Source organism: Coptis chinensis, chromosome 4, assembly GCF_015680905.1.
Source record: "Coptis chinensis isolate HL-2020 chromosome 4, ASM1568090v1, whole genome shotgun sequence".
Classification (NCBI taxonomy): Eukaryota; Viridiplantae; Streptophyta; class Magnoliopsida; order Ranunculales; family Ranunculaceae; genus Coptis; species Coptis chinensis.
In genome coordinates this window covers 48,114,548-48,137,216 of record NC_141459.1, presented here as the reverse complement: position 1 = coordinate 48,137,216, position 22,669 = coordinate 48,114,548, and the positions used below count along the sequence as shown (strand labels likewise).

The following is a 22,669-nucleotide window of genomic DNA, read 5'->3' as shown; positions in this document are numbered from 1 at the left end:
TTTTTTTTTTTTTTTTTAAACCCCTAATTATTTGATTCTAATTATATTCATTCAACCTGCAACCTGCCCATTTTCACCATATATATCCACACTAGATTTAAAAACACATTGCTCAAATAAACAATTCATAGTGCAACACAAACAAAATAAATAAATTTACACATCCAACACAAAGACATTGAATTGCTAACACAATTTGAAAACAATCCCTTCCCAATCGAAAATCCAAATTATAATCAATACAAATATATTATAAAAAACCTCCAAACCAACTTATTCTATTTTGTTTTGTATTCGAAATAACTTCACCAAGAACATCCTCCTCTATGTTGGCATTCTCGTCCCATGAACATTCAGCCAAGATTAAACAAAATTTGGTCACCCTACAAAAGAAATAGTCGTGATTAAAAAATAAAATAAAAAAGTACTCATTCAAGGATCAAAACAATTAAAATCGGTGGCATATATTCATTCAAGGAATTTACCCCCCCTGTGGACTCTTTAACAAGCAAGCTTACAAAAAAAAAATGCAGCATTTGGCACCTTTCTAACAGACGAAGGTAAGTGAATGCATGATATAAATAAATATGCTACAAGTACATAGAGCTCGGATAATATAAGCATAAAGAACCCGGATAATACCTTACTTAAATAGCAGTGATGATCGTCAGATTGGAGAGCATGCAATTCTTTTTTTTTCTTTTGGTCTTCTTGCTTTTCCCCCTTCATCGAATTGATACTCTACATAACACACCCAACAACAACAAAATGATCTATCGAGCTAGGAAAGTGTCACGCCCCAAATCTCAAACAACTATATACCTAAGATACATGACTTTTTCTGAAAAAAATTTAGCAGAATCTCCTCTGTATTTTCAACATTTCATAAATAAAAATCCTGTCATAACCTGAAAATTTAAGCAATATACTTCTCATTGATTAACCCAGCTACTTAACCGTCTCGACCAATGCGGGCGGTTAAGTAACCGGTTTGCAAAATGAGATCATCAAGACAAAGTACGCCAAAGTACTTGAATGTCTCGACTAATGCCAGATCATCTAAGCACTTCGTACAAAATCATTATCAAAAACACAAGTTAAATATATACATCCAAGTCCCATAACTATCAAAAAGTTTACATCCTTAACAAATAGTACTTACTATAAAATTTTCTAAATGAGATACGAAAGACGTTCAAAGATAATAGCTACGGACCTTAGTCAAACGAGAAGAAGAAGAGTCGAAGAACATAAGACTAGAAAGACTAATTTATTAAGACTCAGCTAGTTAAAACCAATATTTTATTATTAATCTCTCTCTGCCTCAAGTTCTGGGGACAAGAGTATAAGTGAATTGGCAAATTACATGAGGCACTTAGGTCCTCTATTTATAGAGGTTACAATAAGCTCTAGAAGCATTCCAAACCGTCATTTGTTTCTTAATACAAATAGACTTCTTTCAGAGTCCAACTTCGTCTCCAAAACTGAGAAGAAATTGGCTACAGTGTCGATCCATGCGTCTGGACACACTATTCATGCGTCTCAGACGCAATCAATGCGTCTGGACGCTTGATCCATGCGTCTCAGACGCGTAAGCCTATTTTGTCTCTTCTGCTCTATCCTTCTATCCTCTTTTGTGGGCTTTGGTCCAAGCAACGAATCTTTTGGCCTTGGGCTTCCAAATAGGCTTTAAAATAAGTCCAAGTCGCATCTTTAATAACTCCAATTCCTTGGCCTTCTCCATGATTGTCCACGAGCTTCCCATGTGATCCTTAATGCTCCGAATTGCTCTGTTTTACCCCTTTTTCTCTAATATTCCACAAAACTCTCTCTTTGACCTGTAGAATCATAAAACATAACTTACAAACACTATTAGTCCACTAAGATGGCTAAACAAGAGGCATAATCAAGGGTTAAATAGCACTTTTTGAGCACTTATCAGACTACACATGGAGCAATAATGGAGAAGTCAAATATGCGATGGGTCCATTGGCTTTGACCAGTGGTGGGTCCATGTAGACTTTCATAACTTCATGTCTTTGCTTAGAGCTCGTCGCATTGATCGTTTTTACAATTTACTCGCTAAATTTGGAGTCCATAATTAAAAAATATCATCATCAGAAGTTCTATAACTTTTCTGCACCGTTGTCCTGATTTGACCCGAAAATGATCGGTATTGAGTATCAAATGGGTTGAGAGAGAATGTTTCATGTTCAAGCACGCCTTTTTGAGCATCAAATGGGTTGAGAGAGAATGTTTCATGTTCAAGCACTATTCCGTACAACCTTTTTATACTAAAATGTAGATTTCACTAGAATTTTGTCGTTAACTGACGAAACCTGTAAAAGCATAATTAGAGCCTAAAACTCTAGTTTTAACCCCTTAATAATATTATATTTGGACCAATTATGTTTATAATAAATAAAAGTTAGTACTGTTTACGTACTTTTGTGTATTTCAGGTATTAGAGTCGAATATGTGAAGAAATATATCACTTTTGCAAGAGAAAAGAGCAGAGGTTGGTTGCTAAGAAGTTCTATGGTTAAAACCCAAATTTCAAAGAGAAAAAGCCTTTTTAAAGCCCAGATTCTAGCATATCAGATTGTTGTTTGACTGTTGTTAGTGTTTCTTTCATATTGGACTTAGCCTTGCATGAGATTAAGGTCTGGTAAGAAAAAACCATCTAACGTTATCTATCGTAAATGTCAACGCACACGCGTATCTAGAATATCACTCACTATACCTGCATCAATGGCTGAAGAAGCAGAGACTCCTCTCTCTGATTTTTACAAAGCCCTAAATGATGACCCTAAGTCTTGCATCGATCTTGCAGACCTAGTGGGGGATTTTTAAATTCCCCCAAATATTTTTAATTTGTCATCCATTTTTCATGGTTTAGACCACGAAAAACCTTATCAGCATATGCGTAGGATAGAACAAGTTCTCAGTATATTCCATCATCCTAATGTAGGTTCTGAACAAATTAAACTGAGGGTGTTTCCTTTCACTTTAGCCGATAAGGCGGCGTCTTGGTTAACTGCACTTTACCCTTTTGTTTCTCCTGTGCTTCATGATTATTTATACCCTTCTGATATAAAAATAATACCCAAGGACAAGCCACCCAACCCTTTCATTTTTAGATGTGTGATTATACCAACCCACGCCACCAATGAGTTTTGTGCTAAACCCACATTCTCATTTTTTCTATTTCTTCCTTCTAAAACTTATCCATATCCCATATATCTTCCACAACCATCTATTTTTTCATGATCATTCACTTGACCATCTTTTCGTTGGAGAAAAAAGAAGAAATTGCATGCTAGGTTAGGTTCTATATCTATCAGTATCTACTCTCATTCCACTATGCCACGTCATAGGAAATCTTGGTGCCTAATTCTATTTGGGTTTGAAGTCCGTGTTAATTATTTATGGACAGACCTGCAACTCTTTAGATTGTTGATATATAGTAAACTGCATGTTAATACATGTTTTAGATAAAGTCTCGAGTATTTGACTATAAAGACTCATTTTATTCTTCAGTGGACTCCATTCCAATCTTATGTTATGGGAGTGCACCATTAAGGTAACCTGGCTTTCCATTTGGAGTGTGTGGCTGTAAGTACTGGATCCTAAGTCCATGTTTAACGTAATTCACGCTTTCCACTCTTGCATGTTTTCTCGTTTTTGAGTCATGTTTCTCTATGTAGTGATTACGTCCTTATTGCTTTATTGTTTTCTGTTATATTAAACCTTATTCATAAAAAGTAAAAAAATATTTAAATCTGATAAACATTAGTCTAGTAAGTTTAAGGAATCTGACTTTAAAAGACCTACGTTTAAAACAAATTTTCTAAACCCTGTTTGCAAAAATTTGTTTGGGGGTGGGGGTGTTTGGTCTGTCCATTCTTGATCTCTCAACTTCCTATTCTTATTCCTTCCTCATCTCGTGGCTAGTTCGTTAGTTGTATTATTTTTAAGAGATTTCCCTATTTTAGTAAGATTTTTATTCCCAGTTGTTTAGTTAAGTAGTTAATATTGGATTATGTATTTGGTTGTTATTTGAATTTCAAGTTAGTTTAAGTTTTGTCCAAGCATGATATATATTTTTCATGAATCCCACCTTTCCGACTTGTTTGGGGGTGGTATTATTTGTTTAACATTGTATTTTTACACTATCCACATGTTTTTGGAAGTTAATATTGCAAGGTTGTAAGAATATATTATATATGAGCATGTTGCTAATGTGGTGTAGCTAGAATTAGCTACTGTTGTTTGGTGCAACCTCAAGAGTTTAAAACATTGAGATTGCTATTTTAAATAGGCTGTTAAAACCATATAGAAGTGCTACTGAGCCTGTGCTCTCGGCTATTTCTATTTTGGTTTTAGCAACCCTTTTCTTATTCAATCTCTTTCCTTATCAATTTGAGAACCTTGGAGAACTTTGTTTAAGAAACTAGTGCTTTATAAATACATGGCACACCATATACTTCACACTGCACCTCTTAAATTCATACCACAGGCCTTGTTCAGAGTGCGCACGCCCTTATTTTGCATTAACACAGAGCGCGCCCGCCCTCTTCCATAGGCCATTCTGAGCGCGCCTGCGCTCATATTTCAACATACCTCCATTTCTATTTTCTGGGGTTTTCTGTAGTCACTTCTAAGAGTTGATTCGTGTGTTTGTTTGCTATGAAATCTCCTCAAATCATACTGGAGCTTTCCTTTAAAGAATTGCTCGAGAGTGACACCTATGGGTACTGGTTCCACAACTTTATTGTGCAGTCCGGATGGTAGCCTCTAATGGTAAACGCTGATGAATATTATTCTCTTGAACTTACTGCTTATTTCTATAATAATTGTAAGTTCTTTTATCGACCAGATGGGGAACAAGTGTTCTCTTTCGACATTGATGGTAAAATAATGAATTTAAGCAAGTTCTTGTTAGCCTTTGCTATTGGACTTTCTATGCCTGTTGCCCAAAATTCATGGGGCTATATGGTTGATAATATGTACATCTACAACTATGAGTATTTGCATGAGACCTATGGGGCGGGGATTTTTCATGTAGAGGACCAAGGGTAATATAACGTAGCCCTTGGTAGCTTGTCCCTTAACATAGATACTATTATGTTCTTTATCATACTGAATATCTTAGGGGAATGGCATTTTTCTTGTGCGAATAACACTGCTTGTGACGTCTTCCTTGCTCTAGCTGAGGGACGTATGCTATATGACCTTCCCCAGACATTAGTGTTTAGTTTAGCATGAGCTCATAGTCTGAAGCATAAGTACCTTCTTATGTCTGTCTTGGTTTGCCGCATAATGTTATGTTTCTTTCTTGAGTTCTGTACCTGTTTCACGGATTGGGTTGGGGTTGACATTGTGAGACCCACCAATTGCATTATACACTCTTTCCATGCTATGATTTGGCCGGGGTGGTGGCTACAACCTAATTGGGTTGCACCTTACACCCCATCCGACCAAGTGGCGCTTAACAGGTTAGCAAAGGTAGATGATAAATGGCGTAAGGCCTGGCAAATTATCATGGCTTGGCAGGACGCAAAGGAACCTCACTTCTTTATAGAAGGGGAGGACAACGCTTAGTGCTGGGTATGAGGTAAGTTTTACTTTCTGTTAGTGTGCTTTTGTCTCAAGCAATTTAATTTTTGTTATTCCCATAACGGGTGAAACTCATATAGAGTTGCATATGTTTTTCTTTACCCATATTAGTATGTTCTAAATTTGTTTTGCAGGTGCTCTAAAATTTTCATGCATTTCCATAGTATTTCCTATCCTTCTTATTTCTATACTTTGAGAAAAAAACATGTTTTTGTTTGGGGGTGGCATAAAAACATGCGTAATTTAAGGCACCTATTAGGATATATATGTATAATATGCATTTTGCTTTCTAGTAAAAAATTAAAAAAATAATAAAAAGTATGTATACTATGCACTTAGGAATATTGGCATTGTTTCTTTTTCTGTGATGATAGTAGTCTATAAGTTTCCTGTTAGCTCTTAAATTATAATAGCCTTTAGAAACTTAGATTAATATGTAGGTAATAGTCATTGCATCTTTCCATAAATATATTGCATGAGCATCTATGTTTGTATTGGCAGTAAGTTTTTGAAATCTAGGCTAGAGTACTTATTCTACAAATCATGTGAGAATATAGCCTTAAAGCCTTATATGAGTGAAATATCTGAGTAATGACACAAGGGAGAAGTAAATTCCGAATAGAGAAATCACGCGTCCACTTACTTAATCACTATACCATATCCTAAACGAGAATTTAGGCCCTTTTTTGGATCGATATAGCCAGAAATTCAAACCTATATGAAATTATTTTCCGCTAGTCGCCCTTCTGAGCCTTTCTTTAGCCTTTTCATAAACCACAAATCCTTTACCCTTTTATAAAAACAAAATAAAAATAAAATCAGCCTACCCATTTTTGAATGAGTTTGAGAAGTAGGATAAAATGAAGAAAAGAAAAGGGAAAGACCTGTGGAAAACCAAGAATTTGTTAGTTGCTTCAAATAAAAAAAGAAAGTTTCCATTTAAAGAAAAGAAAAATATAAAAGTTAGAACTCTAAAAACAGAATCAAAGGAGTCAAAAGCCAAAAGAAAAAGAAAAAGAAAAGGCTAAGGATGGAAACAAAGTGTAGAAGCAAAGTAAGAACAAAGTTTTCTTTAGTTACATAATATGAAGACCCTTTTTTCTCAGACTTGTCCTTTTGAATATCCATTTCCTTTCTTCCTAAACCATCACCTAATCCCTGCAACATCTAATAAAGACCTCTAGCTCAATTAGGAATAGGTTGGTGTGATAGTAAGTGGCAGATGTGTTTGATCGACTTCAGCTTCCTTGTACATCATTGGGATTATGAGGAAAAGTGTGCCCACTGTACACTGGAGGGAGCAAAACTTGAGTGGAAAAATCAAAGTGTTTTTGTCTTGACATAATTGTGAGGACCTACTTAATGACGCTATTCCAACATTTCAGAAATGGAGCTGTTAATGCATTTCATTGCATAGTTCATTATATATATGTTTATCCGTAGATGATTGATTATTATGCACGTATTAGCTTAGATTTCGAATTGATTATTCTTTATTCATTGCTAGTAAGATGTATAGATATCTGAGAATAAATAAGGAAACATTAATTTTATTTCTTAGTCGTTGTAGTATAAATGAAGTTTGTGAGTATCTTCTTTGTAAAACTCTTACGAGGCTATAATTCGTCCACTAGAAAATTCCTAGTGGTTTAAGATCTTATTGCATATGGTCAATGCAATCGCACTTGGCGAAACGAGATTAGTTAGGACTCCATTTTTGGCCACTTATTTTAATTTCTCATATTTGCTTGAGGACAAGCAAAATGTTGTTTGGGGGTGGTTTGATAAGAGCCCAAAAATGTAGTTTTAACCCCTTAATAATATTATATTTAGACCAATTATGTTTATAATAAATAAGAGTTAGTACTGTTTACGTACTTTTGTGTATTTCAGGTCTTGGAGTCGAATATGTGAAGAAATATGTCACTTTTGCAAGAGAAAGGAGCAAAAGTTGGTTGCTAAGAAGTTCTATGGTTAAAGCCCAAGTTTCACGGAAAAAAAACCTTTTAAAGCCCAGTCAAAGTTGAAAAGTCAAAGTCAACGAGGGCAGAAATAGAACATAAAAGTCAATAGAACTTCCGCATGCTATATCTTTTGACTCAGACCTCGGAATTGGGCCTACTGTATGTCAAAACGACATGCTTGGAAAGTGCTTTCTAATGGTCTAGGCCATGATCCAATCAGAGGAGTAAAAGTGGACAAAAATGCTGTTACAATAATTTCTAATAGAGAAATCCTTTTTGTACTTAAGTAATTAGGTTTTGGGCTTTATTTAGTGGTCCAAAACATAGCTCCAAATCCCATATACGAAATTGTAAACCTAGCCCTCTCCTATATAAAGAGGACTAAGGCAAAACTCTAACTCTAACCTTTCCATTAGTTATAATTTAGCTCTCTCTCTCTCTCTCTCTAATTAGTTATTTAATTTAGTCTAAACCTAGTTTTATGTTTTATTAGCCTAGACACCATTAATTCAATTCAAGCTATTTTGAATACGAGTGTTCTTTAATTATGTCTTCTTCTTCTTATTTTTCATTCAATGATAGTCTAATGAATCATGGCTAAACTTCCATTAGAGAGGTTTGATTGAAGATATAATGAAGACTTGATGTGTTAGTATAGAATAATTGTATTTAAGAGTTTCAAATCTAGAGGGCAGTTCATTCACCATGAGAATGGGTTTCAACTTCCTTTCATGCTAATTATTAGTTGGTTAGAGATGCCATGAATAATTAGGGATAAAAAGACCTAATCTTTATGTTGAACATTGTGTGAAACCTAAATATTAGGATTGCAACAAACTTTATACTAGCATGTTAGGGATTAATTAAGGTGGATATCAAATCTCCCTAATTCCTTCTCATATTCACATCATATTATTTCATTGTCTTAGCTTAAATTAGCAAGAAATGGGCCTCAGCCCCCTCAATCAAATCCGATTATATGTAAACTTCTCCATCACAAACGTACCCATATAACCTCCCTATTATTTACACATCGCCAATTAACCTCCCTGTTTTGCAGATTATGAGCAATTTGCTGTCTAATTTTTATCCCCCAAAATTGTATGTTTCCCATTTTATCCTTTTCATTAAATCAAGCCCTTAAATCAACTGGAGATCCTTACACTGAAGAAGAACTACCTTTTCCAATAAAGCAGATAAGTAGCGAAGATTCTTCATCCTTACACTAAAGAAGAACACTTATTTCATTGTGATAAAAAGTGGCTATATAGGTAACCATTTTATAGGTACAAAATTGAGTGGGGAGAAGTTGAATCTGCTTATTGCTTGTATTTGTGGAAATGTTCATGAGAAATATAATTGCATGAACCACAATCATTTGTCTATACATTTCTCTATTCATCGTTTCTTTGATACCACATGTGTAAAACATTGTGGTTTTTGGTTATATTGGTGAAGGAATCATAAAGATGTACAAACTAGCTACTTATGCTCTTCTCATTAATTTCTTTTAGAGAGAATGGTTGATGCCTTGATAGATGAAGGACATCGTGATTGGAAGAGGCCATTAGGCTATTACTGCCATATTCAATTTGTTCATTGGTGGATACGAATGAACTAGTCATTGGCACCGTACCAACTTTAAAATCTGAACAAGCTTGACTTCTGATTTTCATGTTGAAATTTAAATTTACATAATAATTTGACATATGAAAATTTAATTTTACAGAGCAGTTTGATATATGAAAATTTGAATTTACATAGTAGTTTGATATAAGAAAATTGAAATTTACATATGAAAATTTAAGTTTGCATAGTAGATTTGTGAACAAAACAAACCTGATGAAAAAACGTATGGAAATATAGTTTTACATATTAGTTTTTGAAACTAAACGTGTCGGTAAAAACTTAGATAACCTATGAAATTTTATATTTGCATAGTTGTTTAAGCTATTCAAATTTGTATTTATATATAAATTTTTTAATTACACAGAAGATTAACTTATGAAATTTTTAATCCGCATAAGATGTAGGAGTTCTTTTTGTTCAAGATGGATAATTACTACTGAAAAAAATGAAAAGACTTTCAATTCCAGGAATGAACTAGCTATTAGCACCGTACCAACTTTAAAATCTGAACAAGCTCGACTTCTGATTTTCATGTAGAAATTTAAATTTTACAGAGTAACTTTTGGGATTGAAAATTTCCCGACACTTGACAGAATATATGTAAATGTATTTTTATATAGTCATATATATGTAAAACTGTATTTATATAGTCATTGGAGTTATGAAAACTTAAATTTACATAGTAACTTTTGGGATTGAAAATTTTCCGACGACACCTGACAGAATATAAATTTAAATTTTCCTATGAAAAAAAGTTTCATATGAAAATTTAAATTTAAATAGGTTAAGAAGACCGTGTAATTTTATATTGTCATATGTAAATACAAATTTACATAATATGACGTCAGCCCGGTTTGTCATTAATCCGAAATTATAAGTAAAGATTGATGACATCAGCCCGGTTTTCACAGGGGTATTTTGGTCTGTTTTGGCTTTGATGTTATGTTTTAAATAATAGAGAGGTTTTATGCATTTGTGCGCTTCCGGGGGTTTTTTGTGCAACCATTTAAGTACCAGGGAGATTAAACCTGTTGTTTGAATATATTAAATCATAGCTTTCACCATATTAGTTATATTCACAATAATTACTCTCAAGTTGTAGGAATTGATAATCACTAGTATAATTAGTTATGTTCTAAGCAATTAGGAGTGGAACGAATTCTGACTCAAGTTTTATTACACGATAAGCGAGAGTAGAACTTTAATAACAATTAGATAAATAGTTTTTATTTCTGCCTAAGTTTAATTAGTTAAGTAGGAGTAAAAACTTATTTTTAGTATTATCAAAATACAAAAATAAATTTAATTTACATTTATTACACACATAATTAAATAATATGTAATGTCTCTATGAGATTTATAACATAGTTTTGGGTGCTTATCACTTCACATCTAAAATTGCATCTAAAATAAAAACAATTGAGATCGTCTAAATGATTTGGTTACCCATAGTGAAAAATCGAGTAAGTTTTTCCCTTAGCTATGTTCATCATGGAGGGCCACATCAAATAACATAGTTCCTTATAGAACGAATCCATATGATAAAAGGTAAAAATAGTGTTTTAACGGTATTAAAGCTCAATAACACTAATAACATGCAAATAATCTATTCTTACTTTTAATCAAAGTTCTACTCTCAATATGATATTGCAAATATAACAAGAGTAAAGATTCGTTCCACTCTTAATTGATTAGACCTAAACGAATTCAACAATGACAAACAAGAAAACAACGCAAGATTGAGTAATGATTTCTAATAGAACTAATATGGTGAAAATTGAATTGAATCTATACTAATTTAAACTAAAGCAATTAAATATATTTGATGAATATGAAGGAGAAAGTAAAGGGAGTTTGAATCCACCTTAATGATTTCCTAACATGCTAGCATAGAGTTGTTGCAAAACTCTAATCTTTATGTTTTCACACAAGGATCAAACATAAAGGTTAGGCCTTTAATGATCCCTAATTACTTATGATATCTCTAGTCATATAATAATTAGCATGAGAGGAAGTTTAAACTCATTCTCATGGCAGATTAACTATCCTCTAGTCTAGGGTAATTCTACTTATGTCTAAGTACATAAACCTAGGCTTGAAGCTCTATAACAACTACTCTACACTAATATATCAAGTCCTCATCAAAGCTTCAATCAAAACCCCTCTAATGGAGGTTTAGCTATGACTCATTAGACTATCATGTAAATAAGAATGAGAAGAAGACATAGTAATAATAAGAAATTGTATTAAAGTAAGAACTTGAAGTGTTTTAATAGAGGTTGGAGGCTACAATAAGAAAACCTAAATTATATTAAACTATGGGGGAGAGATTCCTATTGTTTTGCCCTAAACCTCTTTATAAAGCAAAGGTTTAGGTTAAAATTTTGTTCATGGGCATGAGAGCGGTGTTTTGGGCCACAAAATCAAGCCCAAAACCTAAATACTTAAGTCTAAAAGCGTTCTCTCTGCTGGAATTTACTGCAATACTTTTTTTTGTCAACTTTTACTACTCTGATTGGATAAAGGCTTGAACCATTAGAAATCTCTTTCTGAGCAGGCTGTTTTGACATAAAATAGGCCTAATTCCGAGATATAAGTCCAACGATACAGCCCGTTGAAGTTCTATTGACTTTATGTTCTTTTTCTGTCCGAGTTGACTTTGAATTTCCAGCTTTGACTAGGCTTTAAAATATTTTTTCTCCTTAAAACTTGGGTTTTAACCAGAGAATTTCTCTAGCAATCAATTTGACTCATTTCTCTTGCAAAAGTGATGTATTTATTAACATAGTTGACTCCAAGACATGAAATACACAAAAACAAGTAAATAGTAATAAACTCTCATTATTATAAATATAATTAGTCTAAATGGAATACTATTAAGGGGGTTTAAACTACAGTTTTTGGGCACTTATCACCATCCCCAATCAACAGTTTCCTAATTATTTCATGTGTATCCCAAGTGTACTGGAAATCATCCCCTGTTCTAAATCCCCTTCCAAAAAGAAAGCCCTGAAAATTGCTCTTAATAGCATATCTAACACTATTGACAACTCCATAATTGCGTATTGTAGTCATTCTCAAAAATAAATAAATAAAAATAAAAATACAGCACTTTACAATTGCGTTCACTTGAATGCAATTTTCAATTGTTTGGGCAAATCAGTTTAGCAAAATTTTCTATAGACCCATAAGATTACAAAATTTTAGAGAGTGTGATGAGGATAAAGAGATTACCTGAGAGAGGTTGAGAGCTCCTATATAACCACAAAAAATGAAGCAGATTAACATAAGTGAGTAAAGATCAAAGTTGAGGAGATACCGCTTCATGACATATTAGTGACAAAGCTAGTTAATACTATATGTCTAGGAGGATGTTATCCTATAAATTGATACAATTTTGAAAGCATTGCTAGTTCAAAGCTTATACCAAATATGATATTATACATGCATGATTAATGGGTATCATATGGACAATGCCAATGGCGCCAACATTCTATATCATATTGATATAATAAATGAAAACCTTGCTGGAATGTTTGAGAGTGGCTCAAAAGTGACCTTCACAGAAATAAACCTAAACCTAAAAACTTGGGTTGATTGTATATATTGGGTGGTCATGTACTACAATTATGACTCGGATTAATCAACCATAAAAAGTATATTACCTAAATCGAATCACTTCAAGACATATAGTTTTAATCAATCAAGATGATAACATGTGACTATTATTTCTGTAGGACATTGACCTTTCTCATATGCATTTATAACCATTACTCAAAAAGTTTATTTAGTGGTTGCTTAACCTTACTCACATTGGTAGTGCACTTAGTAAGCATTTTGTATGTAAAAAAATTAGGGAACTCTTTGACAGTTGATAGAAAATTAGTAATTGGGAAATTTTCCTTCTTGTGGAAACTATTGCTTGAAAATAAACCTGGATGTAAAGTACAACAACTACTTTTGGTAAAACACTATTCTATGAATTCATTGCAAATGGATAGTGAGGGACACCACTCGATGAAAGACCCTCTGCACAAAATTGCTCTCCTCTCTCCAGATTCTATTATACATGGAATAGGCTTTGGTCTATCCAATTTCTCCTAGCCTTAGTATAGATACACGTGACATTAGCCATGTGGGCAAAGGCACAATCTACTATTATAGTCATTTATGACTTTCCCAATCATTACCAAACCAAGCAGGCTGCTAATAAAAATGCATATCTTGGTGTGTCTAGGAATTTCAAAGATGAGATATAAAATCATGTACAATTTTAAAATATGTGCATCGTTCACTCATCAACCTTCAACGCCCTTTACATTAACAACAAAAGGATAAACTGTAACTGACCTACCAAAATGAAAATGGGAGTTTGAATTAATGGATCTTGTCCATACAAATCTCATATATGATTTGAGCATAATAATTTAGTCAGGTTAAAAAAACATAAAATTCAATGTTCTCATAGCAATGACTGCAAAAAAAAAAAGAACACTGAAAAATGTTTGATATTTACTAAACAAACGTAAAAATTAAATCCACTAATTATTTAATTTAACATCAACTCACCACTTTTAATTTTATGAGTTTCAATAAGATATCAATTATTCAACTACATTCTCGCCTAAGGTATTATCAAAAGCTTATGAATACCATTTCGATTTTTAGTCATTATGTGAACAGGGGACACAAATAAATTCATCGAACCAAAATAAGAAACTCACCTAAGCACCCATTTCTCCATTTCTTCGTGCTTACAAATGGTATGATTTAGTGTTCCCATGATCTCATTCCATTATACTTGGGAAAAAAACCTTGTTCTTCCTACTATGCTTTCACCATACATAAAACCATTCAATCTTGGATCTTGTATAGTTAAATAACTGACTATAATATTATAATTAATTATCCACCTTCGAATTCAATATCAAATATGCTTCAAAGTCATTCAAAACATTCTAGTAATTTAATTCATACTTCAAAAATCCAAAAGTATATTAAAAAGCTAATGATGAAAGAATGCATGTAGGACGTTACAAAAACATTACTATGTCTTGCGTACAATCATACCATGATTGATCTAATAGTATTTACCAGTTGATAAACGTCAAAAGATAGTTTTACTCATAAATAAAGCGATGAACTCTAAACGCAAGTAAAATTATAAACTGGATTGTTACTAGACTTATCAAAGATATTTATTGTCTACTCTCGAATCTATTGACGTAGAGTTGGAATAGAAGATTCGTTCCACTCCTAGTCCTTTAGCATTAAAGTTTTCTACAATTGATGGTCTATCCAAAGTCAATGAGAGATTTACGAGGGAATTTGAACTACGATGTGAATTCAAATAACAAGATACGAATAACGAAATGACAGGATGGTAAGGGTTTAAATCTAGATAAAGAATTAAAGGGAATTGAATCCACCTTAACTCGACTTAATCAACTAACAAGGACTCGTCGTGATCCAAATTGCAATGCTTCGCATATCAAAATGGTAATTCTAATCCCTAATTATACATGGCATCTTTACCAATTAATAACTAGCATGTGAGGTCGTCCACCCATTCTCATGGTGAATCAACGACCTTCTAGAGTGGAATAAACTCTCACGACGATTTCTAAGTTAACAAAGATCAAGTTTCATCAAGGCTTCTTTAACCCCTCTAATGGAGGTTTAGCCTTGATTCATCAAGCTATCATTTCCCATTGAATTAACACTAGACATAATATAAAGATTTGAACTTTACTAATTTTGATTAAACAATACTTCAAATCTAATTAATAACTAAGAATTGAATAACAACAAGAATTGAAATTAGATCTACAAATTTAACTGACAAAATCGAAATGAACAAAAATAAACTATTTTATTTATGTAATCAATGAAGAATAATGATCCCAAGAATTAATCTAAAATAAGAAATGAAACTAATTAATTTAACTAATTGAATTTAAAAACTAGATCTACAAGCTATTTTAATGGCTACTTTCTATTCTAAGCTATCTAACTATATCTTTCTTCAGAGTTAAGTTTTGTTTTATGTAAAGAAGGAGACCAGATCCACAATTTCGTGCATGGGCTGAGGTCTCATGTTTTAGGCAGGAAAATTGAGCCCAAAGCCTAGTTTCTTCAGTCTACAGAGCCCGTTTCAGCTGGCTTTGACTTTAGCAGACTTTTTGTCCACTTCTACTCATCTGATTAGGTCAAGGCTTGGACCATTGGAAAGCTCTTTCCGATTCGGTCGTTTTGACATAAGGTAGGACCAAATCCGAGGCCTGAATCCAAAGATATGGTATTTGGAAGTTCTGTTGACTTGTGCACTGTTTCTGCCCGTGTTGACTTTTTAGCTTTTGACTGGGCTTCATAAAGGCTTTGTCTCCTTGAATCTTGGCCTTTATTACAGAACTTCTTAGCAACCAACCCTTTGCTCCTTTATATCGCCAAAGTGGCACATTTCTGCACATAATTGAGTTCCATGCCTGAAATACATAAAAGCACGTAATTAACATTAACTCTTATTTATTACTCGCATAATTGGTCTAAAAGTAGTATTATTAAGGGGTTAAAACTACAGTTTTGGGCTCTTATCAAACCACCCCCAAACAGCATTTTGCTTGTCCTCAAGCAAATATGAGAAATTAGCATTAGTGACAAAAAATGGAGTTCTAACTAATCTCGTTTCGCCGAGTGCGATTGCATTGACCATATGCAACAAGGCCTTAAACCACTAGGAATTCCCTAGTAGACGAGTTATAGCCTCGTGAGACTTTTCCAGTGAAGGTACTCACAAACTTCATCTATACTACAACGACTCAGAAATAAAACTATTGTTTCTTTATCTATATCTCAATTATCTATACATCTCACTTAGTAAATAAATACAAAATAATCAAGTCAAAACCTAAGTTAATATATGCATAATAATCTATCATCTACGAATAAACATATTTATAATGAGTAATACTATGAGATGAACTAGCAGGCTCGTTTATGAAAACTCAGAATAACGTCCTTAAGTAGGTCCTCACATAAATGTCAAGACAAAAACCGCTCTGATTTTTCCGCTCAAGTTTCGCTACTCCATTGTGTAGTGGGCACACTTTACCTTACAAACTCAATGACACACAAGGAAGCCGGAGTCGATCAAACACATTTGCCACTTACTATCATACTAACCTATTCCTAATTGAGCTAGAGGTCTTTATTAGGTGTTACGGGGATTAGGAGATGGTTTAAGAAGGAAGGAAATGGATATTCAAAGAGAACAAGTCTGAGATAATAGAGTCTTCATATTATGTAACTAGAGAAAGCCTTATTCGTTACCTTTTGCTTCTACACTTTGTTTCCATCCTTAGCCATATTCTTATTTTTTATTTTATTTTATTTTTTCTTTGGCTTTTGACTCCTCGATTCTTTTTTTTTGGAGTTCTAACTCTTTATTTCCTTTTATATATTTTTTATTTGGATGGAAACTTACTTTTCTCTTCTGAAGCAACTAACGAATTCTTGATTTCAAAGGTTCTTCTCTTCCCTATTATTCATCTCTATTCTTAAACTTATTTAAAGAATTGGGTAGGTTGATTTTTTTTTTTTATTTTTTTTTAATTTTTTTTTTAATTTTGTTTTGTTTTGTAACAGGGTAAAGGATTTGTGGTTTATGAAAGGCTAAAGAAAGGCTCAGAGGGGCGACTAGCGGAAAATAATTCATAGGGTTGAATTTCTGGCTATATCAATCCAAAGAGGGCCTAAATTCTCGTTTAGGATATGGTATAGTAATCAAGCAAGTGGACATGTGATTTCTCTAACTGGATTTTACTTCTCCCTTGTGTCATTTCTCAAATGTTCACTCATATAAGGCTTTAGGCTATATTCTCACAGGATTTGTAGAATAAGTACTCTAGCCTAGATTTCAGAAACTTACTACCAACAATCATAAATACTCATGTAACATATTTATAGATAGATGCAAGGATTATTACCTACATATTAGCCTAAGTTTCTAAAAACTATTCTAATGCAAAAGCTATGTGAGACTTCTAGATTATTGAGAGCATAGAGAAAGAAAACAATACAAATATTCCTAAGTGGATAGCATACTTTTTATTTATATATATTTTTTTAAATTTTTTGAATTTTTTAGCTAGAAAACAAGTGCATATTATACATATCTATATCCTAACAGATGCCTTAATTACACGTGTTTCTATGCCCCCAAACAAGAAACATGCTTTGTCCTCAAAGTATTTTAAATAAAGAGGGTAGGAAAATACCATTGAAACGCGTGAAATTCTAGAACATATGCAAAACAAGGTTATAACATACTAATATAGAAAAGAAAACTGACACAACTCTATAGGAGTTCCACCCGTAAAAGGGTTAATAAAAACAAATTGCTTGGGACATAAGCCGACACTAACTGAAATAAAACTTACCTGTACTCCCGTTTAAACATTTTCCTCCTCATTTCCCTCTTCATCCTTAATAAAGAAATGAGGTTCCTTCGCATCCTGCCATGCCATGGTAATTTGTCAGGCTTCGATCACCTTTTAATACTTTTAACCAACAAACTCTTGTAAAACCTTTCAGCAAAGAGTGAAACCCAATATATGACAAGATTAAAATAAGAAGAATTAGATGCACCAATTCATTCAAAGCTTTCTTTTCCACTTTCTTCTTCTGTGTTCTTGCTGCCCACTCCTACCTTTTCATGTAATTATATTGAGGTGGATGAGTGTACCCTCGAAATTGTGAGAGGGAGACCAAGGAAGAGAAACCCCTCCAATTACCACAGAGAGAGAGTTAAGTGTCCTCCCTTTCCAGCACTCCCTCCCCCCTTTTTCCCGTGGATTCTATTGCACCCCTAAATCCACCTTAGGCCCATTACTGGAAGTAATGGCCCAACTCATTCTTAAGCCCAAAAATGTGGGGTTTTACAGAAAGAACTTGCCAATGTGAAAAGATTAATTTACCAAACTATTATAGAAGGTTTTAAAATACTTTAGAAACAAAAACACCACTTCTACAAACCTAGGACTGTCCAAAAAACACTTCTCGTGCATCAAAATGTACTAGCAAGCCATGGACCCAACATAACACTAAAAAGCAGGGGAACATTAATCTAGATCTATTTGGTCTCATTCTAGATGAACATGCAATGTAAGTAATAAATAGATTCGTCGAGTACCTGAAGCTTCGTGAGGAGATTGATCTGAACTATTTTTCATTTGGAACCGATGGTTTTGAAACTTCACGAGCTTTATCAACTTCCATTAATTAGTTCTTGTGGAGCTCCAAGATTGGGATTGAACTCCTGAACTTGTATTCCAAGATAGATTGTTTACAGTCTTAAGTGTATGCCAGATTCTCATAAATTTAAAAACAACATACGAAGCTCTTAGATGCATTTGGTAGTCTCTTCTGCTGAATATAAAAGAAAGGACAAAATTAAATAATATGAAGAGAAGTCGTGGTCCAAAGAAGCAAGAACAAGATATTGTATACAAGAAGTTGCACTCGCAAGATTTGCTATCGCAACTGTATGCAATGTATGCATGGGTTAAGAAAATATATTAAGCACCTAAGCTCAGTTAAGTAGTTTAATTTGCAGATGGAAGCTAAAACAAACCTGCTCTATTAGCAACAATATATCTTAAAAAGAAAGCACAACCAGGCCAGCACTATAAAAAATTGATGCTGCCGAGCTCATCACAACATACTTGACCAGAAAAATGCCACTGAAAAAACATAAGACTGTAAAAAACTTACATAGCAAACAAGGGCTCGCGTACACTGCCGTGATCAGCTAATCTTTTTTTTTACCTTGTCCTCCATCCAGGCATGAATCAGATGCTCTGCCTCTGTGGTAGGCATTAGCAAGTCACTAATAGAAATTGCCCACACAGAAGACTAGTATAGCCACCGGCCTCTTCTTTAACTTAATCAATTATATATGAAAATCATAAAAGAGAGTGATCCATGGTACAATCTTATTAATAAGGAATTGCAAGAGAAAAAAGTATGTACCAGAGTGTTCTCATAGTCATGAGTGGCGATAACAATAATAAATTCCAATTATGCGAACCTCACATGCATCACGCAAATACACCAAAAGTTCCTATTCAAATAGCTAAGAGAAAACACTAACCAGGGGGATTACGTATACCCTAACCGACTACTAATTGCTTCAAGTATCCTTCATCTCTATCCAAGTTGCCATCTGCACCACAAAATTAAATACAAGAAAGGCCTTAATGATTTATAACAAGGCAAGTCACAACATATAACCAAGAAAAAAACCGACAACGAAAAGAGTTATGTAATACCTACGTGTACTCTTGAGATTCAATTCCTATAGGCTTAGTATCCCGTCTTTTTTTTCGAGCCTATAAATTCAATTCCCATAGGCTTAGTATAAAGTAATAGATTATTTCCAGGGGGTTAAGTGCGTGGTCATTTCTTAGTATAAAATCTCACTTAAAAGTAACTGCATGGTGGGGAAAACTAAGTTATTTGTAGTTTAATGCTTGGAAAGTTGCAGTAAAGTTTAGAATGAGTTTGCATAATTTCACAATGAGACTTCAAAACAAACTGTCCATAGCCTATAGTCTATCGATTTCTTTTAAAAAAAATAAAATAAAATTCCCCCAAATGAAAGGTAATGCTACAAATGCAATTAATTAATTGAATCAAAAACACATTCAGAATTCTAGCTACCATACACAACATTTCAACAAACCAAAATAAGGAAGAATATATATTTCCCTTGTTGACAAAAATAATCTCATCCATGTACAAGCAAAGTACATTTCTGTAAATGAAGGATGACTGCATGGAAACTAAGAAGTCCTAATTAGGTGCTCACACCTTGCCATCCCACTTGCTGCTCCCTTCACAAGGCACTACCTAAATAATAAAAAAGTGGTCTCACAATATATGCCTCCAACCCAATAGCATCCCAAAGTCTTGAAATTCCAGCCACCTAAAAGCTGAATTTCCCACTGCCAATTCAAAGAGATGCTCCCTAACATTAAGGATGATCTTTTGCAAGTCTCTTTCCTCAAGTTAGAACATCCCACCATTCTTATCCTTCCGCAAAGCCCAAAACAATCACTTTCCTGATGTGTTCCACTAACCATTTCAACTTGAGGGGCAACTGGGTGAGCATTAAGATTGTTCCCTAAACCTCCAAATACATACGAATTATACTACCATTGTAGAAGTACTCACACCACTACCCGCACCCGCACACAGATACGAATGTCAAACCCGGAAGAAGGGATAGCCAAACTGAATGTGGGTCGTGGATCAGTGAGTGACAGTGGAGCTGGGATTGTTGGTACAATCAGGCTAAGAAATGATGTAATTGTCTTGGCTTTCTCTGGTAGCAGCAACAAAGAGTTTGTTGCATCTGATAGTTTGAGTGCTCTCAAGGAGTCAATTAAATGGACTTGAGAGGGCAAGATCATAAGAAGAGACAGAAGAAGAGATGTGAGTAGTGGCAATGGAACTACAATTCTAAGCCATCCACAAGTGGGCAGGTTTAACCCCTCCTTGCGGTAATACTCACTTCGTTGGGACTAACACAAAACAAGAACCAATTTTTTTTATCAAAATTCTTTGCTTGGAGAAGAAAATCAAACTTTTAGAAAACCTTACTAACATCAAAACTAATTATATTACAGCCAAAATCAGGAGAGAAATAGAGAAAAAAAATACCTCATAGTCGAAATTGGGGAGAGATGAACAAACTTACTACTTGAAACCTTTGTACAAATCCCTAGTTGAAAAGAGAGGCCGATAGAAGTTAAGACTTGAGAAGAGTTCTGGAAGTTGAAAAGACTCTGTTTAAGCGTGAGACAGATTTTCGGGTTTTGTTGGATTGCTTTACCCACGGTAGGTCTATTTTTTGGTAAAGCATTAGCCACCTTTTCTATAGAAACGGTGGGGGTATATTAATGTGAGAAAACAAATTAGGAATTTTGGGTTGGACCGTGGTATATGGCATATTATATCCCACTGTATTACTAGCCCAGTGGTATTTGATTGTATTAAAATTAGAAAAGCCTTATTTACCGTGGTTATTGACTATTAGCCACCGTTATTGTGAAAACAGTGGTATATACCATTTGGTATACCGTGGCTAATGTGCATTTCTGTAGTAGTGTCATGCCACTTATCGTCTACTATAGCTAACCTGTCAAGCGCTACTTGGTCGAATGGGGTGTAAGACGCAACCTGATGAGGTTGTATCCTCCACCCTTGCCAAGTCATTGCACGAAACGATCTAATAATACAATTGGTGGGTCTCACAATGTCGACCCCAACCCAATCCGTGAAATGGGCACAAAAAACAGGGAAGAAACATAACATTATACGACAAATTAAAACAGGCATAAGAAGGTACTCATGCCTCTTGCCATGGGCTCGGGCTAAACTAGACATTAAGGTCTGGAGAATATCATAGAGTGTACGTCCTCCAGCTAAAGCAAGGAAAATATCACAAGTTTCGTCATTCACAGAAGAATAACGCCATTCCCCTCTAATGTTGAGCATAATCCAAAACATAACAGTGGCCACGTTCATAGACAGGCTACCAAGGGCGACGTTATAATCCCCTTGGTCCTCTATCCTAAAGATTCCTGCCCCGTAATACTCATGCAAATCATCATAGTTATACATGTACATATTATCTACCAAATAGGCCCATGAGTCTTGTATTTCGGCCGGCATAGCATGTCAAAGCACAAAGGCTATCAAGAACCTGGAAATTTCCATTGGTTCATCCCCAATGGTGATGGAGAACACTTGTTCTCCATCTGGTCTATCAAAGAACTTACAGTTATCATAAAAATAAGATGTAAGTGCGGGAGAATAAAGTTTATCAGGACCAACCAATAGTGGCTCCCATCCTGCTAGAATGATCACTTCGTGAAACCACACACCATAGGTGTCACTTTGGAATAAATCTTTAAATGACTATTCCAGTATGATATGAGGGAATGTCATCCACAATAAACTTGCTGGAATAGATGCAAAGGATCCTGGAACAACCCTCGAAAAACTGGAAATTTTTGGTGCCCACAGGGCCAGGGCGCAGGTGGCTCTCAAGGTATGCCTGGGATGGGCGGGTTGTGCTCTGGTGAATTTCGAGTTCCAGGCACTTGGGCGCAGGGTGCGCTTACTTTTAGCTTGGGATGGGCGCGGGTTGCGCTCCGAATGAAAATTGGAATTCCAATGTTTTAGGTGCAGGTGGCGCTCAGGTTTGGGCTGGAAGGGGCGCAGGTCGCACTCAGGGTAGAATTTCTCCGACAAAGGCCGAGAAGGCAGTGGCGCATCCATCTTGCTTCGGGGAGTTGTTAGGTCGAAGTGCGAAGGAAAAATAAGGTAAAGTGGGAATGAAACGTGAGAGATGAATGTGAGATGTAGTTGGGGTTGTGAGTGTAGAATGAATG

The 22,669-nt window shown here is 34.6% G+C and overlaps 1 long non-coding RNA gene across 5 annotated transcripts; it reads right to left on the bottom strand.

Moving 5' to 3' along the window:
- Nucleotides 1–551: 551 nt before the first annotated feature.
- LOC147503781 (uncharacterized) lies at nt 552–21,119 on the bottom strand. Of its 5 annotated transcripts, none has more exons than XR_015220259.1 (5): nt 20,934–21,119; nt 19,363–19,434; nt 18,984–19,075; nt 18,403–18,635; nt 556–741 (listed from the first exon to the last, which is right to left on the bottom strand). It is a non-coding gene; the product is annotated as an uncharacterized LOC147503781 (long non-coding RNA). The 5 variants fall into 5 exon arrangements; XR_015220257.1 differs by lacking the exon at nt 20,934–21,119 and adding an exon at nt 19,541–19,591; XR_015220258.1 differs by lacking the exon at nt 20,934–21,119 and adding an exon at nt 19,545–19,590.
- Nucleotides 21,120–22,669: the final 1,550 nt, after the last annotated feature.